Here is a 17,753-nt window from a genome sequence, read left to right on the forward strand (position 1 = left end):
ATTTGTCACCCTGAGCTGAAACAACATGAAACAAACTGCTTTTGAAGAATGTCTCTTTCTGTGCATTTTCTTTTGCTCATGCAGAGTAGTTTAGATCCTGTGGCTGCAAAACAGATAAGCCACTTGTGACAGAGTAACATTTTGAAGATAAACTACTTGGCCCACCACCCACAACCATTTACTCATGTACTTCCACCTCTTTGCTATTTAGTAAGCACAGCTCAAAATGGCAATGCTCTGAAAAGTAAATTCTGCGTTATTTCTAAAATTATATATATCCATCTACTGTAAGTAATAAAACTCTATAATAAGTTTAGCACAGACTCATTGTTCTAATTTAAATATGAGCATAAATTTTCCTTTATCATATTAGGTAATATTTTTGAAAGTTTTAATATTTTTAACCATGTTATTATGAAAGTAACTTCATATTTCAGTTACAACAGTTTAGGAAAAAGGAAAAGAACTGTTACTTCAGAAAAGAATGAAGGCTGTCTGAGTAATAATGCTGTCATACTTTGAAATGCAAAGCAGTGTCTTTGCTCTCTTTATCAGAAAGAGTAAAATGCCATCTTATTTTGAAAATTATTCAGAACTTATTGAAAACAACAAAGTAGATGGCTTCTCTATAATAAAACAGATTCAACTGATAGACTTTTAGGAGAGAAGGATTATAACCCTTCAGAAGTGTGTGATTTCTAGTGACATGCACATTTAATTTCACAACGACTTTAAAAATAAACCTATATTCATGAGCTTGGGTAGAACAGAGGAGAAACAAGAAAAAGCATGCACACATATATCTTTACATTAATCAGATGTTAACACTAAAGCCATGTTTTGTTTCTAATTAAAAGCAGCTCCAAGAGAAAAAACAAAAATAAACAACTACGCAACAGAAAACTTTGCATTCTCTTTATCCAGTGCAGGACTTAATACTGGAAAATCAGTCCTTTTACTTAGCCTAATGTCAAAATCAAGTGGGGCTGGGACAATTATTTCTCACAAAAACAAGCCTCTAAAAATAAAGTAAGGTAGCTAAAAGATTTACAGTCTCTTCAATGGTGACCCAAATCATGTTATTCTTAGAGTGCAAAGGGCTTCAGCATCTTTGCAGCTGCTATTTTCTCTGCCAGGAATGCTTGTCCTTTGATTCTTCCCATTGCTAGATTCTTCTCATCATTTGCAATGAGATCTACTACGTCTTCAGAAAGGCCTTCCTGAATCACCTTACCTATATTGTTTCTGAAACAAGTTCTTGTCTCCTGGAATCCTGTTAGTGTCTTCTATTACTCTAATCTGAATCTATTATCATCTCTGTCTTTATCTTATTTTTCTCTTGTTTCTTAGCATATTGTTTGTCTCCCTCCGTAAAATGTCAGCTCGTCCAGGACGCAAGTTGGCTCAGTCTTACTGTTAACACGCTCAGGGCCTGGAGCAGGGCATGGCACAGAGTATGCAGGCACTCAATAAACTTATGGGCTCTACTAAAGTTGCAGTCATCACTGTAAAAGAATATTTCATGCATTTTACCAAGAAGGTAGGTCTTCTGTGCTCAGTTTCAGATACTGGAGGTCCATGCTCCTGCCCAAGCTGTGTCTTGTCTCTGCAGGTGGAGCCCAGTTGGCAGGAAATGTTTCTCCAGAAGCTGAAAAGCTGCCTGGTAAAGGCCTTTCATAAAGTGGTCTGCATTTGGGACCAGGAAGACAGAGGACTCCTCAAGAAGAGAACTGGAACCTTAACCCACTTCAGACTTCTTAATGCCTGAAGCTTATTTCCGCTATCCCATTGAGAACCAAAGAAGTAAGCTCCTTGGAGAATCGGCTCCCACCTGGACCTTCTGTTTATTCCAGTCAACAGCAGCTGCATTCATCCTTCCTAGCTGATGACACTCCCAGCCTTTTATGTTTCAAAGTATCACAGACTTTGCAAAAGATGCCAGGTTTCTATGGAGCAGATAGTACTTTTAACAATCGCCATGTGCATTATTATTTCCTCCTAAGGCATTCTCAGACATCAATGCATGCTACAGCAAGGCAACTTATCTCACCCTCACCAAGGTCAGAACTTCAGAATTTGAACTTTTTCCTTTGGAGTAAGTTGTATCACCAGCACCCACTAACAGACTGTATTTTCCAGTAAGATTTCATTCTGTTTCAGATATTCTGCACTTTCAGTGACAAAATTTTAAAGAAAAGGAGACCAAATGGAACACCAATTCAATATGACTATTGTCATCCTTCCCTCCCAGGAAGTGTAGGAATCATCCAAAGTGGTAAAAGAGCAGCACTTCTAAACTCTGACTTCACATGGAAAATAACGCGACTACTAAAACTGATAACAATAGCAGTCCATGCCATTTGACAGGGATGTGTAGGAGAGGTGGTGAGCAAGCTGAAATCCCTTCAGGTATTTGCAGAACTTCTGAGCAAAAGCTAAAGCTAAAATTAACATTGAATATGCAAAGTATTTTTAACCCAACATAAATGAACAATGTTCCTATTTCAATTCTATTGCTCTTGGGATGACTGTGTCCTTTGGAAAATGTTTAAATAACTTAAGATTTCCATCATGAGTTGACTATTTCAAAACTTATTTTTTTAACTGCAAGGTACCTTTTTTACGTTACCGGGAGTGTTACCAGCTAGCTGCCAAAACCTGGTTGAAGTTCTCCCATTTTATATTGTAAATGATGACATAGTTTATTAGTAATTGTGTCCCCTGTCCACCCACTGGTCCATTTGGATGGGAAAATTTTCAAAATAACTTCATAAGAAAATGATAAGAAAAATGTGGTCACCGGTATCATGAGGAACTCTCAGACAGCTCAGCTCAGAAAAGTTGGTTTTAAAGTCCTCGAAAACGTTACTGGTAATGAGCTTCGACTCCTTTAGAGTAGTCTTTGTCCACAGACACACCACAGAGTAAGGTTATAAAAATAAAAGTCATTTCAGGAAATTTCCCATTGCTTTATTACATGAACAATGAGAGTAAAGAGAAATGGGAGCTGAAGGGATAGGAATGAGGGACCTGCTGGGAGAGTGATCACAATATCCGAAGGAAATTTAAAATGCCTGTTGGAAAGCGACACACTGACTCAGTATTGTCACTAACACAGAACCACCACAGTAAAACTGCCCTGCCTTGTGGCTCCTGGCACCTCATGTCTCTTTAGGTTAAGCAAAGAGAGGCCTGTGTTGCTTTGGAACAAGGGGCAGCCTCCCGCTAAGCTACAGAGAAGCTCCCAGCAAGGACGAGCCCCCAGGGTGCAGCCTTGCCCACCGTCCGCAAGCTCCAGAGCAGATGGGGTGGCTCTAGAGAGCAAATAGTCAACACTCTTAGCGCTAAATAGAGCTTTAACATGTCTCAGATACTAGCAAAATAGAGAAGCCTCGGATCGCTTTAGGTCTGGAACTGTGTTGCTAAAAATGCTAAAAATTTAACAATCTTTCATAAATCTTTGAGAGATCTTTTTCAGTTTTGTGAAGCACCATTAATTGCACACGTGTTTCAACTTGCAGACAGGCAAGAATTTGGTTTTGTATGTTTAAAAATATGTATATCTTGGTTCATAAAGATGATTTATTTCCAAAATGGTGACTCATACTAGGATTACATATAAAACATCATATGTGGGCCTTATATGTAATAATGTATAAGTATAGTATACTAATTATTCTGACATAACTTGGGCAGAGATTTGTATTAATTTATTTCTATTTCATCTAATCAATATTTTGGTTAAGTCTAAAACCTTATGTATATGTTGACTTATGTATTATCATACATAAAAACATTGTATCTATTGAACTGAGCAATCTGTAGTTTATTTTAAATTCTGATATGTTAAAGATGTGGAGAACTACATGAAATCAAAGGAAAATTTTCATTCAAATAAAAACTGCAAAGAGCCATTCCTAAATGGCAACCTGGTTTTGGCTGCAAAGATGGAAAGTGATAAGAAGAGACCCCGAAAATCTAAGTTATGCAAAATGTCAACTTATCCCCAGATGGCTAAACTCAGGGTTCACTGTCTGGACTTAACAGAGAACATGTTTGCAGAAAAAGAAAATGGAGACCAGGTGCAAAGGCTCACGCCTGTAATCCTAGCACTTCGGGAGGCTGAGGCAGGTAGATCACCTGAGGTCAAGAGTTCGAGACCAGCCTGGCCAACAAGGTGAAACCCTGTCTCTACTAAAAATACAAAAATTAGCTGGGCGTGGTGGTGTGCACCTGTAATCCCAGCTACTCAGGAGGCTGAGACAGGAGAATCACTTGAACACGGGAGGCAGAAGTTGCAGTCAGTGGAGATCGCGCCACTGTACTCCAGCCTGGGGGACAGAACAAGACTCCGTCTGACCAAAAAAAAAAAAAAAAAAAAAAGAAAGAAAGAAAGAAAAGAAAAGAAAAGAAACTGGAGACTAGTTTTTATCAGGAGGAAAGATCAAATGATGGAACAAATAGAAATGGGAATCTGTAGATAAAAATTACAGATGCACATAGCATTAATTCTAACTTCAAGTTTGATTGGTCCCAGTAGCCTCTATCTATAGTTCGATTACAATCAATGCTGTATTAACGTTGACAAAATCTGAAAAAGATGCTTTAATGAATGCTTAAGTTAAATAGTTCTCAAACAAAATAAGGAAAAGAAAAAGAAAGAGGGAGGAGGAGGAAGAGGGGGAGGTGGAGGAGGGGGAGGAGGAGGGAGAATCAAGCTATCTATTTCATTAAAGCCATCTCAAGCAGCAAACTTTTGACTGCATTGTCATCACTATACTAGAAATAGACTGTGTCTATACACTAAGTATACTGTAGCAGGTTTCCATTACAAGCCAGCCTCCAAGACCACTGACTTAATTTTCTGCTATTTAGCATCATGCATAATTTAAAATGATTAAAGAATTTTCTAATGCTCTATTCCTATCCCAGATGTAATATACCTTTCTATTCCTTGTCAAATCTTAAGAAATAGTAGCACTAAGGATGCAAAGTTGCTGAAAGTGCACCAAGGCAAGAAACAAATTCCTCTTCCCTTTATTCCACAAACACTGTCCTCACCTGCCTGAGGTTTCCAGCAAGGGAACTGTATATCAAGCAGGTACAGGAAGTGTCCCTGGTGTTCAGGATTTACAATCCAAGAAACAGCATGTTAGCAAAAGTACTCCCCTAAAAAGTCATCTTGGCCTGTTTTAATTAAGTCTGGTTCCTTTTCTATTTATAGCAGAAGAGGTGCCGGATAACTCATATGAAAGCACACCATATCACTTATCTTCTAAAGAATGTGCAATTGTTTCCTACCTGTGGATCTGGTTTCTAAATTAACATTTATGGTCCTCCATAATCTGTCTCTGCTTTCTTCTGCCCATATTTATCTTCCTGTACTTCTCAAAATGAATCCTAATTTCTAGCCAGGACAATCTTCTGTTTTTCCTGCTTACTCTTGTTCTTTTTTTTTCTTTTTTGAGATGGAGTCTTGCTGTGTTGCCCAAGCTGGAGTGCAGTGGCACGATCTCAGCTCAACGCAACCTCTGCCACCTGGGTTCAAGGGATTCTCCTGCCTCAGCCTCCCGAGTAGCTAGGATTACAGGCTACCACACCTGGCTAGTTTTTGTATTTTTAGTAGAGACAGGGTTTCACCATGTTGGCCAGGCTGGTCTCCAAATCTTGACCTCAGGAGATCCACCCTCCTCACCCTCCCAAAGTACTGGGATTACAGGCGTGAGCCACCACGCCCATCCTACTCTTGTATAAACTTCTCAAGTCCCCCTTGATCCCCTCCCCACAACCCAACCCACATACTCCCTCTATGCACATGCCAGACCTGGGAGCCATCCAGACTCCCGTGTAAACTCCAGCTCCTCCTTTTAGTGGCGGGGAATGGTACCAACTCTGATCTCAATGACATTAAAGGAAATGACATTTGAAATGTGCCTGGCACAAAGAAGACCTTCAGTAAACGGCAGTGTTCTGTCCCTTGCCTCCATATATCAAAACCCAGCCATCCTAACCTTGCTCGGGTGAAAAGCAGTACTTCTTTCATAATTCTGCTGTGGTTCAAGATATGTTTAGACTTCTCGTTATGAAATTGTCTTCAGTACTCTGTTAGGAGTGCGTTTGGTTATAAATCACAGACAACTGGATGATCAGATGCTTAATAAGTCAAAGGCATATTTTGTTTGTATAACAGGATATCCAGTGATGTTCAGTCTGGGACCAGGATGGATGGCAGTTCCATGGTGTTGCCGAGCCCAGGTCCTCCGATTGTTCTGACCAAGCACCCTGAGGAAGTGGCTTTTGTCCTCACAGTGTCCTCATGGTTGTAATCCACCTGATACTCCCCCTATATCCCATATACAGGCATGGAGGACGACCAAATGGCCAAAACCTTCCTTCTCCAAGGCTTTGCCTTTTAATTAGAGAAGAGAACCTTTCCCAGGAACTTCTACCTACATATTATTGGCAAGGACTGCTTGCCCTGCTACCTACCTTAAGCTACACACAAAAGCTGGGAGATTGAATATTTGGCTTCCCAGTCTCTAAGACAAGGGAAGACAAGGGGCTGGAAGATTGAGATGCAAGTTGAATAAGCCAACCTATAATATTTGCTGTATCTTCATAGTCAGCTTATAAACCTATACATTTATCAAAGAATTTGCCCTAAATCTACCCTTGAAAAACCTGCATTAACTGTGGATATTCACAAGGACATGTCATGGACTCTGCAGGCAATTCCAAACAAGAAAATGCAAATATAATTTGGACAATAGCAGCAACATTGAAATAATTATTCAGATTCCAAGAGCAACTAGATTAAAATGGACCACATTCATCTAAACAGATGTCTTCTTATATGTTCGGGCTTTAAACCAAGTCAGCATGTCACTGCAGAGTGGTATGCTTACTGTATTATTCCCACAGGATGCATATGCACACATGTGGGTGTCTTGAAAAGGTAGGAAGCTCTTGGAGGGTGGCCTGTGCTCTGTACCTTTTTGTTACCTCTATTGTACCCAGAAGGGTGCACAATAGAATACACAGAGGTATACAATTTAACTCAAAAATGGACAGGGTGATAGGCAGCTACAAATTTTTTTTTGCTGGGCACTTAGGGCATTTCATTTTATATTTTTTTGTTTGTTTTTTGTTTTGCTTTGTTTTGTTTTACAGATGGAACCTCGTTCTGTCACCCAGGCTGGAGTGCAGTGGCACAATCTCGGCTCACTGCAACCTCTGCCTCCCGGATTCCAGCAATTCTCCTGCCTCAGCCTCCCGAGTAGATGGGATTATAGGTGCGTGCTACCACACCCGGCTAATTTTTTTATTTTTTGTAGAGACAGGGTATGTACATATTGGCCAGACTGGTCTTGAACTCCCGACCTCAAGTGATCCACTAGCCTTGGCCTCCCAAAGTGCTGGGATTACAGGTGTGAGTCACTGCACTCAGCCTACTTAGGGCATCTTAATGTTATAGTTGCACCTAGCAGAGTTGTTATATGTGGTGACCACTCAGTCTTTCCTGTATTGGATAAAGGCAATTCGTCTGCCATAGGCTAAACAGGGCTGACCCTTTTTCTGAGAAACTGCCCTAGAAATGTGTGCTAGACACTTCTGACATTTCTCGTTTTCTAGTTATTTGGTTGTCAACTTCTTTGAGTAGGGAATACATGTAAATAAAAATAGAAAGAGCAGCAGCATTGCACAGCTCCACAGGCATCATTCTTATCGGAGCTGACGTGAGCGGCATCTCTGGAGCTGTGCTCTGTATGACCCATGTGGCTGTATGCAGCAGGCCTTTGGGAATACTGCAAGGGACATGGCCTGCACTGTCCTTATGCATTTAATGATGAATGATGGCTTAGAAAGAAGAAGTATTCTGCAGGCTCAAACCTCAATTCAAAGAATGCTTTGCTATTAGATCCGTGGCTAATTAGACCCATTTTACGCATCATATGCCAAACAAGTGTTCTCCTTTCGATGAAATACTCTGTAAAGCAGACGAATTTTGACATTTCTCATTGAGACACCCAGGATCATTAGGAAGATGAACAACACTGTCCACAAGGCTGCCCTGTAATGTGTAGGATGAATGCCAGATGTGAATTCGGATTTGACTCGAGGTCTCATGAAAGCTAAAAGTCACTCAGAACACCAGCTCACCCTTGTGAATTCTGATGTCAGTGTTAGGCACCACTGAAGTCCCCTGGTTTCTACTTTTAGATGAGTCCAGTTGCAATATATAGGTCGAGCAGCTAAGAGTGTCAACTGCAAAACCTTTGAGGGCTTTTGCAAGCCAGTTCCTGTCACGACAGTAGCTCAAAGTTGGCCATAATGAAACTATTTACGCTAACGAAATCCACAAATCAGTGTTTTTTTTTGTTTGTTTTTGTTTTTTGAACTGGTTGGAAACCATTTATGAATGCACCACTGATGGTGTGTAAAATAAGAAAGCGGCTGCAGCCTCATTGTTACCTGGGCAGAAACACCCAGGTCACAGTCAAAAAAGCCAGGGTGTGCTAATAGAAAATCATTAACCTCCAGGAAATAGAGTCAAATGACAATGACAAGTATTCAGCATCCACAGATGTTCTACCCCATGCTGAGTCCTGCAGAGATGAAACAGAAAGCTCAAAGCCAATTCCCTGACTTTAAAGAGCTCTCAACTGACTGACTTCACACTACGATCATATCTCTAAGAGCGAACACTCAATGAATCCTGGCTGTGTGCCAGATGTCTGTCACCTCATTTCATCTTCAAAACCTGATGGCATTGTTCCTGTTATTAGCCTCATTTTGTAGATGAAGAAATGGAGGCTTAGAGAATCTTAGTCTATCTAACTCAAGCTTGCACAGGAGGTGAGCAGAGCTGGGGGCCAGCCCCAAGCAGACAGAAGCACCTGATGGTGACCCCCACAACCCAAGAGCACAGTGCAAGTGGGGGTGGGTCCTCGCCAGGGCTGTGTGTGTGGATCAAGGGATACCCCAGCGACACAGGTGAAGGGCAGAGCTGACCGAGAGAAGGCAGGAATGGCCTCAGGGATGAAGGCAGAAAAAAAGTACAGAACTGGGGTGAGCATGGGGTGGATCCCAGGCCATCTCAAGGATCTCCTCCAAATGGGCCTTCGGAGGCAGGCATGACATCACCTCCCTGTGAGAAGCTGCCAAGGGGCAATGCTTGGGCAACCAGCCCCTCTACAGTGGATGAAGGAGAGTGAACCTAAACACATCACTTTGAAATTTCTCTTTCCTTAGAAACTCTAAGTCAATGCTCCAAATTCTCATTCCCCACAATTAAAATTGAATTAAAACTAATGTTTGTTTCAGTGTACCAAAGCATATTTTAATAATTACAAAAAGTCTGGTGGTAGACATTACACTTTGCATTCATGTCATGGTTTAAAGCTGATGATGCTGGAAATTGTGAGACTCTAGTCTAGTATATCTAAAAACAGATTAAGCACTAATTAATGATTTCCTCTCTTTAGTGAGCCTGACATCTCATTAACTAATTATCATCAATCTTTAACTTTTTCAAAGCATGATGTTCTGCCTGCCAAGGTTCTGTGGGCTGTCTTCTTAACACTGTGGTACAATTCTCCACCCTGGCTCCAGCATAGCAAAGCTGTGCTACGTGGAATCAGATACTCTGTGAGCCAGGCTACACCCTCTGAGATACATGAATGCCACACAGACAACGTTTAGTGACATCGCTGCTAAAGTAGTTACAGGGCTTTCCCTGCCCACAAATGCCAGAACTAACCAGGGCTCCACTGGTTGTGCAGATGCACGGTAGACAGAGAGAGGAGAGTCTCTTGTCTGTGATGGGAGGGGATAGTGCAGTGGGAAGGGGCTCTCCCAGCCTCCTTTCCTTCCTCTGACATCAGATATTTGGAAAGCAATTCCACTAGTTCACTTTGGAAATGTTCCTTGACTCAGTTTCAGCAAGACACTAAATTAGGACACAATCATCCCAGTTTTTGACTTATTAAAGGAATGGCAATTTAATATTATCAAAGAAATAGACTAAAATCTAAGTTCAAGATCACTCATTGAAGCATTTTTTATAATAATGAATATTTAGAAACAATGTAAATGGCTAAAATCAAGTAATAATTCATTTTCATCATGACATCATATATCATACAGCTATTAAAAAGCATGTATTTGGCCGGGCACGATGGCTCATGCCTATAATCCCAGCACTTTGGAAGGCCGAGGCGGGCGGATCACAAGGTCAGGAGATCAAGACCATCCTGGCTAACACGGTGAAACCCCGTCTCTACTAAAAATATTAAAAAAAAAAAAAATTAACCAGGCACGGTGGTGGATGCCTGTAGTCCCAGATACTCGGGAGGCTGAGGCAGGAGAATGGCACGAACCCAGGAGACAGAGCTTGCAGTGAGCCAGATCACGCCACTGCACTCCAGCCTGGGTGACAGAGTGAGACTCCATCACCCCCACAAAAAGAAAAGACATGTATTTGAAGACTATTGAATCTCATGGGGAAAACATCACAATGTAATGGCAGGTGAAAAAAAGCAAAATATAAACTTTATTATTTTAAGTTTAAAACAAAATTTGTGTGTGTTTCTGTCTATATATAAATGTGCACATGTATATGTAAGTAGTGATATTTTGTGTATTGTCAATATTAAATACATAACATATTTTAGCATATAAATATGTAATTAATCTATATTTATATATAAATAATATAACAGATATTTGTAATAATATGTATTTAATATATATTTCATACTGGAAGAATACACATAAAATTTTGCTAGTTATTTCTAAGTAGTTGGTTTACAGAGGAATTTTATATTACTCTTCCTATTTTAAAATATTTCTTAATTCCCTATAATAAGCAAGTATAATGGTATAGTGAGAAAAACATTTAAGAATGCCTGGATTAATTTGGTAACCAGCACACTCTTCCTAGACATAAATATCTCATAACACTTCACTCACTGCTTCCCTAACAAGCTGACTGTTCTCTTGCTACACTTGTGTGACCGTGGGCACTGTCTGGCCTGCTCTCACCCGCCCTGGCTGTCCGTGAAGGCTGATGTGTCCCCATCAATTCCGGTGCCCATAATCGGAGCTCCGCACACCCTCACATGCTCAACTGTGCTCCAACCAGCAGGCAGGGTAGAGACAGTGTTATATGACAAACAAGTGAAGCTGAACTGTCTCTGGAAATCAGAAGAAAAAAAAAATTGGGTTTGCCCTTGGCTAGGGACCTATTCCACCAATTTATCACCCATTAGCTCCCTCCACCACACTCACTCATCCCTGAGGCTGGCTCAAAAGAAACATGAATGCCTGGGCTGCGGGTACTGCTGCTTCTAGAATAGTGTAAAGCTTTGTCCATGAGTATCTGTATCAAAATCACCTGTGATCCTTTTAAAACTTGAAGTTTCCGGGCCCTGTGTCAGACTTACAAACCAGGGCAGTTTTCTCACTGTCAATGAAAAGTAGAGCTTTTAAAAGAACGTATTTGAACTGAATACATGAAAATGAAATCCAGCATGAAGTCACCCTGAGTCACTCTGGGGACTTGAAAGACAGGTCTCCTGGGAAAGAATGAGTGCCAAAGCCCAGGAGAGATGGAGAGAGGGGCATCCACCAGGCAAGCCACTGCCCCTGGAATTCACAAACTTAATAAGTGGACTGGGGCTTGTGCACACCAGAGGGTTGCATGACTTTTCAAGGGTGAATCACAGCGCCTGCCCAGAAGAGTGAAGGAGCAAGAGAGGGTCAACATGGCCTAGACTGGATAAAGATGACTGGGCATCGCAGGCACCGACAACCCAAGTGCTGACTAACAGCCGGGCTCTCTGTGTGGTCCTAACTTCAGCACTGTTCTGGCAGGAAATTTGGACAAATTTGGCCAAGAAAGTCCATGGAGAAGGCTTGGTCATCATCAGTCCCACTGGGTTCTTCTGGAATTCTGATTCTCTTGCCTTATTGGCTCATAATTCACATCCTTGAAAGAATTCCAGAACACCTGTGTCCACTTAATTTACTAAATCCCTAGTATTGGACTCTGAGAAGTTAGATGTCTAGAAATAATAGAGCTTTTTTTTTTTTTTTTTTTTTTTTCTGAGATGGAGTCTCGCTCTGTTGCCCGGGCTGGAGTGCAGTGGCACAATCTCAGCTCACTGCAAGTTCTGCCCCTAGGGTTCACGCCGTTCTCCTGCCTCAGCCTGCCGAGTAGCTGGGACTACAGGTGCCCGCCACCACACCCAGCTAATTTTTTGTATTTTTAGTAGAGACAGGGTTTCACCGTGTTATCCAGGATGGTCTCGATCTCCTGACCTTGTGATCCATCCACCTTGGCCTCCCAAAGTGCTGGGATTACAGGCGTGAGCCACCGCGCCCGGCCTGAAATAATAGAGCTTTATTGGGACGTCCCATGTAAGAATCACACTGAACAGCCCTGAGTTGGTGGATAAAAGAGCACAGAACCACAATATGTGAAATGTTTAAAATTACCTTATAGTTCATGTTTATTTCATTCATCTTGGTATGCACTCAAAAAATATTTATCCAGCACCTCCTACATGCCAGGTACCTGAGGATCCATAGTGAATGAAGATAAACCTGGTGTCTGTCCTCAAGTAGCGATGTTCAGCGCGAGAGGCAAGGAGGAAGCGAATGAGCATATGAGCGAATATAAAACTGCAATGCTGACATGAGCTAGGAAGGAAAGGTTCTGCCCTGGGAGAGTCAGGAATGGGGGCCTGCTCAGACCAGGGAGGCCTCAGGAGGCTTTTGTGAGGAAATTGCACTTGAGCTGGGGGCAGGAGGGTGAGTAGGGGCTGACCAGACAAAGGGGCAGTAACAGCACTGAGGCAGAAAGAAGTTAGTGGAGCTAGAAGTTGGGGGGTGCCCAGGTGAGGTGAGGTGGGCAGAGGGTCTGAAGAGGTAGGACACCCAGACTAGGACAGGTTTGGAGGCCTAGGGAAGGGGAAGGGGCTTGTCTTTTATTCCAAGAGCAGAGGAAGACACTGAAGGTGTCCATTGGAAAAATCTGATCTGTGATGTGAGAACAGACATGGAGGAAGTGGTTGGCAAAGCAGCAAATTACACAAATCAATTAGGACTTGCAATTTGCAATACTCCAGGCAAGAGAGAGTGGCTGCTCAGACTATAGTAGTCACGGGAGGCAGGCGGTCTGTGAATTGCTTTGAAAGATCTATTCTCAACTCCCCAAAGAAGAAATGAGGACAGGTGTCTACAGAAGTCAGCTGACCTCCCCAAAGTCCTACATCTAGATGGGGGTATACGGGCTGGAGCCCAGTCCCATGACCCCAACACTGGAAGCACTGAAAGGTCAAGTAAGCATAAGGTGCTTTTAAAATAAATGTTCATGACCAGGCACTGTGGCTTGCACCTGTAATCCCACCTACTCAGCAAGCTGAGATGGGAAGATTGCTTGAGACCAGGAGTTTGAGACCAGCCTGGGCAACATGGCAAGACCCTGGCTCTATAAAATAATTAAGTGTTCTCCTTTGATGCATTGGTCTTTTATAATGATATGGCCAAGTCAGCCAGAATTAGACACAAGTGGAACACAACCAGATGTGAGTAATGGTGTTTAAGTCGCCTCACCAATAAAGCCCCAGCAGGTACATATCCTCACCAAAGCTTGTCTGGCCTTTAATCTTTTTGTTGGCCAGGCTGGAGTGCAGCGGCGTGATCTCAGTTTACCACAACCTCTGCCTCCCGGGTTCAAGCAATTCTCCTGTCTCAGCCTCCCGAGTAGCTACGATTACAGATGTCAGCCACCACACCAGGCTAATTTTTGTATTTTTAGTTGAGATGGGGTTTCACCATATTGGTCAGGCTGTCTCAAATTCTTGACCTCAGGTGATCCACCCACCTTGGCCTCCCAAAGTTCTGGGATTACAGGCATGAGCCACAACACCTGGCCTGGTCTTTAATCTTTTTTTTTTTTTTTTTTTTTTGAGACGGAGTCTCACTCTGCCGCCCAGGCTGGAGTGCAGTGGCCGGATCTCAGCTCACTGCAAGCTCCGCCTCCCGGGTTCACGCAATTCTCCTGCCTCAGCCTCCCCAGTAGCTGGGACTACAGGCGCCCGCCACCTCGCCCGGCTAGTTTTTTGTATTTTTTAGTAGAGACGGGGTTTCACCAGGTTAGCCAGGATGGTCTCGATCTCCTGACCTCGTGATCCGCCCGCCTCGGCCTCCCAAAGTGCTGGGATTACAGGCTTGAGCCACCGCGCCCGGCCCCTGGTCTTTAATCTTTATAACCACAAACCTATAATATGTAAACGTAGTACTTTGTATTTGAAAAAAATAATTTAATACGTATGATTTCATTTGGTTCACGTGACCTCTGAGGGCATTGGTGTTCCTCACACCCGCACCTGCCACTGGTAACTGAGAAACCTAAAACACAGAGAAGCAACCTGCCTGTGGTTGCAAAGCCAATCAGTAAGAGAACCTGGATTCCTGCTTCTGGGTTCCACATTTTCCTGCTAACAAGTGCTATTTCTAAGGTTTACCCTCAATGCTTTCCCACAACAATTCTACCTCTTTCAAAATGATGCCAAAAATGTCAATAGACTACAACAGAGTCACACAGATGATGAAGATGATGCTGACCGTTAGGCCTTAGCAGCATGCTTAGTGCACACAAATAGTGTCTCATTTAATTTTTAAAATAAACCTGTGAGACAGGTGGCATCATTATGCCAGTTTCACAGATGAGAAAACCAAGGCTCAGAGACGTTAAGTAACTCAAGCCCAGTCAGTTTATAAGAAGCAGAGAACAGATTCAAACCCAGATCTGACTCCAAGGACTGACTTCAACCATCAACATCTATTTCCCCTTGTCTAGGGAGCCCGAGGATCTCAGCCACTTCTTATTTGCTCTATACAAGAGTCACACATGAAACAAGCTTGCTGAGCACAAGCAGTTTCATGAAACTTTTATGATCTCTTTACTGCTTGTTCCATCACACACCTAACAGACCTAACACCATATTTATAAAAACTATTTTGTCAAGGTACATGTCATATAAATAGACCATGGACACTCATTTCCAAAAAAATATGTCATTTAGAATTTTCTTTCTGTTTTTTTGTTTTTGTTTTTTGAGACAGGGTCTCACTCTGTTGCCCAGGCTGGACTGCAGTGGCACTATCTCAGCTCACTGCAGCCCCGACTTCCCAGGCTCAATCAATCCTCCCACCTGAGCCTTCTAAGTAGCTGGGACTACAAGTGGGCTTCACCACACCTAGATAATTTTTTTGTATTTTTAGTAGAGACTAGTAGAGACATGGGTTTTGCCATGTTGCCCAGTCTGGTCTTGAACTCCAGAGCGCAAGCAATCCACCAGCCTTGGCCTCCCACAGTGCTGAGATTACAGGCATGAACCATAGCGCCAAGCAAAATATCTCTTTCTGAACTTCATCTTCTGTTACAGTAAGTGGAAGTGTCTGGCTTAGACAAGTTTATGTGATATTACATGGGATGGATTATGAGGAGGAGCAATTTGGGGGTTCAGGGTAGTGTTTGGTTACTTGAGATGGGATAACTGCGACGTCATGAACATTTGTTCTGTACTGATGGCTTCACAAATAAGGCTGAATACTTTGCTAAAATTGCTGCAAACATCAATCATTCATAAAACATCCATCCAATCCCAGGATCCTGACTGATTCCAACTCAGATATTAACTAAACCTGGGAAGGACAGTGGAGAGCCAAAACTAAGTTAGGAAGAAATATAAATATGTCCAGAAACTAGACAATTTCATATGAGCAATGACAGTGTATTAATAAAGTCACTAAAAGCAATAAATAAGTGACAAACCTTATCATCTAAACTATAGCAGTTCTGATAGTGAAAAGGGGTTCTATTAATAACTATCAGGACAACAGAAATTGAGCTGTTCCAGAAAATAATTTGTCAGATCACTCTTGTTAGGTAGAGAGAGAGTGGGCTACAGAGAAATACACATCAAAATAAGTGTGTATAATTGAGAAATAGTTATGAATGAAGAAACAATGGTGTGACAGGAAAGTTAAGATGAGTTGCTAGGACAGTCACAAGGCCACAGAAGTCCACAGGGGAAGAGAGTCAATTGAGCTGCTCAGAGATGAGGCAGATTTGACTGGAAGCTAACCATGCTTAACCTTCAAGACTCCTTCCAAGATCTTAGCAATTTGTTCACATGATTCTATATTTCATAAAATAAGGAAAAATGGTCAGGCATGGTGGTTTATGCCTGTAATCTCAGCACTTTGGGAAGCTGAGATGGGAGGATTACTTGTGCCCAGGAGTGCAAGGCTGAGAGCTATGATTGTACCACTGCACTCCAGCCTCGGTGACAGACTGAGATGCTGTTTAAAAAAGAAAGAGAGAAGAAAAGAAAGAAAGAAAGAAAGAATGAAAGAAAGAAAGAAAGAAAGAAAGAAAGAAAGAAAGAAAGAAAGAAAGAAAGAAAGAAAGAAAGAAAGAAAGAAAGAAAGAGAGAGAGAGAGAGAGGGAGGGAGGGAGGGAGGGAGGGAGGGAGGGAGGGAGAGAGAGAGAGAGAGAAGGAGGGAGGGAGGGAGGAAGGGAAAGAAAGAGAAAGAAAGAAAGAGAAATGTTTGTATTTTTTTTACTTAAAAGACGCTCCACTAAGTTGTAGGAGCATGAGGCTCCACAACAGCTGGAGACATTCGGCTTGCAAAGCTGATTCTTGTACGCAGATGCCACTGGGCTCCTAGGCTTTAATTCCAGGCTTAGACCACTAGAAACAAAAGGTTTTCAGAAATGCCAACATTACTCCTTTAAATTCTTAAATTTTTCTCAGGCCACAATTATCAGAAGTGGGCTGAGCAATCAGTGTTAGAGAACCCACAAACTAGCTACACCAAACTAGCCATGAAAATGTCACTGACTGAGTGGTCCATGGAAGAAGTTATGCCCTGAACTCAAAAAGGGGGGTTGGAGGAGCTCTAGATGAGTATGCCTAATGTCCCAATATCCAAGTGGTTCTGCTGGTCTTCTCTGCGGATGAAGCCAGATCCTATCCATCAGTTTTGAAAAGTCTCACTTAACTGTCTTAGAACAGGTATTCCCCAGTACCTAAGGGTCAGGTCATAGGCTTCCTCCCAGTGGTGTCCAGCAAACTCTCCCTTTTACCCACACCCCTTGAACCACAAAGAGGCTCTGAAGACTGAAGAGCAGGAGAAAAAGATGAAGAGTTGGAATTTTCTAGTAAAGGTCTTGGGATACTACAGAATCAAATGCCAGCCTGTGCTGAAGCACAAAACAGAAGACCCATAATCTGCCTCACTTTCTTAAACTGAGCCAGTGGAGGGAAAAGGGAAGATGATAATTTCTCCCTCAGAACAATGAACCTCTGAGAGCTGAGTGGGAGGAATTAGTGACAATAACATGATGTCTGTCAACTTCTGAAAAACTGGAATCAGGAAATCCAAAAGTAAAGTTGAAGGAAGACAAATTAGGTATATCAAGATTTGACACATTACTGAATACTTACTAATGAAAAAAAAAAGGATTTCCTTTTAATTTTCGTATTGTCTTTATGCATAATACTTTTAAAAATCACATAACATTTTCATAAAAGCATAAAGAATAGTTTTTAAAACTTTGCTTCTAATATGGAAAATAATAAAATAGCCATGTGAAGCTCATCCTCTAAAAGAGACAGAAGCTTGCTCTTGAGTCTTAGTTTTTTCATTTTCTAAAGCTTTCCTAAATAATTCAGATA

The 17,753-nt window shown here is 41.9% G+C and overlaps 2 protein-coding genes across 6 annotated transcripts in view; both read left to right on the plus strand.

Moving 5' to 3' along the window:
• PENK (proenkephalin) overlaps positions 1–17,753 on the plus strand; it is a 1,067,564-nt gene that overhangs the window by 979,535 nt on the left and 70,276 nt on the right. Inside the window, exon 1 of one of the 5 annotated variants that reach the window (XM_050802367.1) lies at positions 12,889–12,892. The exons of the other annotated variants lie outside the window; for them this stretch is intronic. The gene's annotated coding sequence lies outside the window, so the exon portion shown is untranslated. Of the gene's footprint in view, positions 1–12,888; positions 12,893–17,753 lie in introns of those variants that run through there. 5 annotated transcript variants of the gene reach the window in all.
• The window catches only part of RPS20 (ribosomal protein S20), a 549,922-nt gene that overhangs the window by 96,400 nt on the left and 435,769 nt on the right, over positions 1–17,753 (plus strand). The gene's annotated exons all lie outside the window — the stretch shown is intronic.

This window comes from Macaca thibetana, chromosome 8 (genome assembly GCF_024542745.1).
Source record: "Macaca thibetana thibetana isolate TM-01 chromosome 8, ASM2454274v1, whole genome shotgun sequence".
Lineage (NCBI taxonomy): Eukaryota > Metazoa > Chordata > Mammalia > Primates > Cercopithecidae > Macaca > Macaca thibetana.